This window comes from Vicugna pacos, unplaced genomic scaffold (assembly GCF_048564905.1).
Source record: "Vicugna pacos unplaced genomic scaffold, VicPac4 scaffold_21, whole genome shotgun sequence".
Lineage (NCBI taxonomy): Eukaryota > Metazoa > Chordata > Mammalia > Artiodactyla > Camelidae > Vicugna > Vicugna pacos.
In genome coordinates, this window is record NW_027328742.1 from 1965426 (window position 1) to 1969989 (window position 4564).

Sequence of the window (4564 nt, forward strand, 5' to 3'; positions counted from 1 at the left end):
CTGACTGCAGCCTTTTCTTCCCTTGTCAACATTTGCTGTGCCTTTCAGAAGTTGGTCTGTTCTCTGGAATTTAACCCTGGCAGATGTGATGGTGGTCAGCGTGCTGGTGGGCGGTAACTTGGGGACTTCCAGGAGCTATCTTGATTCTCCTTAGTCTCTCATTCATGGTTAAAGAACTGTCGTGCACCGTAGGAAGCCCATTCACGTGAGGTCAACACAGCATTGCATCACTTTCATTTTATTTTTGAATTTTCAGTGGAGAAATTATTTGTAGCAAACTGTTTCAGATCTTCGGCTGCCTGCTTTCCTCACCACAATTTCCTTGTTGGCTCTGGCGCTTGTTGTAAGAACCAGGTTTCTTCTCTGGTCATTTGTACCAGCTGGGCTTGCCGAATCCTTGATTTGCATTTGAAGCAGACTGCTTCTTCGTGATGTCAAGCTGATTTTCCTTGTCATGTCTGAATATTTCGTGCACACTCAGCAACTGTTTCAAGTGAAATGCCCTTGTCCAATTTCGGTTAACTCACATTTGCTGATCTCCTGCTTTCATGCTGAGGGCAGTTTCTTCTTCCTGTAATAAAAGTTAGGAATTTGCATTTACTATGGGAAGGTACTAGCCCGAGGTGCTTTTGTTCTTAACAGTTTTAATACAATTCACCCATTAAAATGTACAGTGGATTTTACTCTATGCCCAGAATTGTGCATCCTAGTCAATCTTAGAACATTTTCATCCCCCCAACAGGAAACCCCTTATGCATAAACAGACATTCCCAACTTCCCCATCCCCCAGCCCCAGGGAGCCACTCTTCTCTCTCTGTGGATTTGCCTGTGATGGACATTTCATGCAAATCGAGTCACTTCATCTAAGTGGAACCGTCTATTGTGACTGACTTCTTTCGCACTGAGTAACGTTTTCAATATTTGTCCACGTTGTGGCCTGGGTCATTCCTCTATGCTTTGCTATTGTTGAATAATAGTCCACTGTATGGCTGAGCCCCTCTGTTTACAAATTCATCACGTGATAGACATTTGGGTTGTTTCTGTTTTTTTCGCTCTGACTAGTAATGGCGCCGTGAATATTCCTGTACGAGTTTTTATGTGAACATTAGTTTTCAATTCTCTTACTTGTGTGCCCAGGAAGCAGAATTGATGGATCACTCAGAAATCAAATGTTCAACTCTCTGAGGACGTGCCAGGCTGTTTTCCAAACTGGCCACGCTGTGTTACGTCCTCACCAGCAAGGGCTGCGCGCTCCGCTTCCTCTGTGTCCTCATTAGAGCTTGTTACTCTTTTTCTGATTATAATCCATTGTAGTGAGTGTGAAGCGGTTTCTCCTAGTGGTTTTGATTTGATTTCCTTTAGAGCTAGTGTTATTGAACATTGTTTCATTGTGCTTATTGGCCATTTGTTTATTTTCCTTGAAAAATATCTTTTCAGATCCTTTATTCATTTTTTAATTGAGTTGCCTTTTTATTATTGAGCTGTGGAATTTTTTTTTTGTTTGAGATACAAATTCCTTATCAGATAAATGATTTGAAAAAATTTTCTCCTCTCTGTTGTTTTTACACTTTCTGGATGGTGTCCTTTGAAGCAAAGTTTTAAATTTTAATGAACTCCAATTTATCTCTGTTTTCATTTTTCCTTGTGCTATTGGGGTAACATTTAATAGCTGAGGTATTTTATTTAAACTTGTATATATAAAATAACTTAATTCTTTGGACTGTTCTAGGAGATGGGTGCGGTTGTTGTCCCCAGTCTATGCATCGGAGACTGAGATGCAGAGAATTTGACTGACATATCAGTGTCAAAGCTACCCAGTGCTGTGGGAATTCAGACTCTCATGTTTTTCCCTAGCATCTGAGCTCTTCACCATCATGCTCCACTCTTTCCAGGAATCGTTAATGAAAAAGTCTTTCCTTTTTTGATTTCTTGTTAGTTTGTTTTCTCATTGGGGACCTCATCCCCTCATTGTCCTGACAGAGAGCAGTGTAGGTTTATTTTAGGTCTCATGTAGACAGAAGCATTGCTATCAGTTAACTTCTTTATTACTCACACTCCAGTGATGATTGTTGCTAGTTGACCTAATCAAGTCATGCTTAAGTCTTTCCTGCTCATGATACTAAAAACAGTCATGACTTACAGAATGCTCAAAAAAGAAGGTAGTTGATTGATTTTATTTTGCCAACCAATCAAACAAATCAAATAAAAACCCCGGTGTTGACACAGACTATAAGCCCTCCAGAATAGGGTCACTGTCTTCCTTGTGTTTCATTTATTTGGTCACAGTGTCTCGATAGTGCCTTGCTGTCCAGCAGTTTTGTGAGGATACGGTGCTCATGAATCATTGTAAGGACAGAATTTTGACAACAGACTGTGTTGTTCATTTCATGAGGGAAAAGGTAATATGGAATTACTGCTCAGATATGTTTTAAAATTAAGCTTTGAATTTTAAGAATAGTTCAAAAAACCAAAAGAAAATTTTTTTCACTAATTTTAGATCTATCTTAGACACATTATGGTTACATAGCAGAATAATTTATCAACTAGATTTAACAAGAGGAGTGTAATATTGATTACTTGTTTTAGTTGAAATATTCTACCTGGGATAAAGTAATCAGTGCCCATAAAAGAACAAATATGTTTATATTTCTATGCAACATGGGAGCAGGCTTCATATGTTTCTATATAATATATACGACTGTGTGTTTTAATCTTTCTGTCAGTGTTTTAATAGTTTTTTAGCAATTTTGTAACTTTCGAACTCTTCTAAGAAAATCACTCCCAATTCTCGTGCAGTTTGTACTGTGTATCCTGTCTTATGCGTGGGATTCCACTGTACCCTCAGTGAGGAATTTCCTCTCCTATTGAGTTAGTAGTAGAGTTAAAGGAACTGTGATTTCTAGGCCTTTGATCTCCATGTGTTTGCAGTTGGCTGTCAATCACGATTTTCCCTTTCCTGAGTTTTCATTGTTCAATTAGAATTTTTGAAAATAACTATTAATATGTTGCATTGGTCTCCCTAGAAACTTGACGTGTTTGTGCTTTTCAGTTTTCAATTAATGAAAAATGAAAATGCACTCTTGTTTTTACGTAGTCCTTTTTCACTAGATATTTGTTTATATCTTTATTTTTAAAATAATTTTTCCAAATGAATGAATCGGTGTGCATGTTTTAAAGGATAAATTACTTTCCATTTTTCTTATTGTAACAGTTATATTCATTGTAGAGAATTTAGAAAATAAGGATAAACATAGCAATAACTTCACAATGGCCTCTAATCTAACCTAGAGATACAGTTGTAAGGTTTGAAATTGAGAATTACATGTCCTCTCACGTTGTTCTTCTTTTCCAAGTACATTTTGGTTACTGAGACCCTCGAATTCCCATATGAATTGTAGCAGCAGCTAGTCAGTTGCTGCAGAGTAGCTCGCAGGGATTGTGATCGAAGCCACGTTGAGTACACGGATCGCCCTGGGGAGCACTGCCATCCCAAGAGCGCTGTCTTTTGATAGAGGAATGTGCGTGGAGTGTCTGTCCTGGTATTTAGGTCTTCTTTAACTTTTGATTCAACAATGCTTTGAGTTTACAGAGTATTATTTTACTTTTTTTTCTTTGCCTTTATACTGAGCACAAGTGTGCAAGGTACGGGGATCAGAAGTGTATTTGAGCCCCGCAACTTGCTGCCACCATGGACGCTGAGCTCTTGCTTCACCTGCTGTACAATCTTGCACAGAATAGGATCTCAGTAACTCTGTCTTGAATGAATGATTATATGATTCTAGGATGATGCTTGAGAGTCGTTGTGATGATTTTTTTCCCCAGCCTTTCTCCACTTCTTAACTATGCCCTTTCTCTTCCTTTCCTCCAGTCTGGGTTTCAGCATTCCTGTGGCATTGATTTTTCTTGTCTGTGGACTCTTCCTTTCACTGGTTCACAATAATGTTACATGTGGGCTGCGGAAACTTGCTAGATGTCAAGAAACAGCAAATCCATTGTATCCTAGTATTTTTAGAGTGTGTTATTGTTTTATCGATTGAAATTAATTCAGCTGCCCCTTGAACTCTCCTATGATCTCTTTTCGCCTTCCTACAGCTGATACTGCTCTAGTTGCTGCATGTGCCCTTTCCCCAGCCTTGGTTTTGGAGTTGAGTAAATCACCAACAGTGAAGCCCTCTCTTTAAAAGATGAAGAGAACATTTGCTCCTTCTCCCTGGTTGGGGACTTGGATGAGATGAGGTACCAGATAAAGAATGGAAACCCCACCTCATTCTGACCCCCGCTCTTTCCGTTCATTCCTCCAGGGGAAAAGAGTACAATTCAATAGTATAAAGATTGATTGTGAGCTAGTGAGATAGACAAGACAACCGATCATTTATTAAATATCCTTTCATGTTAGAAACAAATGTATTACACACACAAACAGCACACAAATCACGGTAGTACCGTGGTTACAAACGTGGGTCCGATTTCGAGTTCTGCTCTGTAGTGACCAGTCCTGTGAGATGGAGAAATGGTAGGTCGGCTTAGCCTCTCCAGAACTGGTTTTCTGTCCTGCAGAGATGGG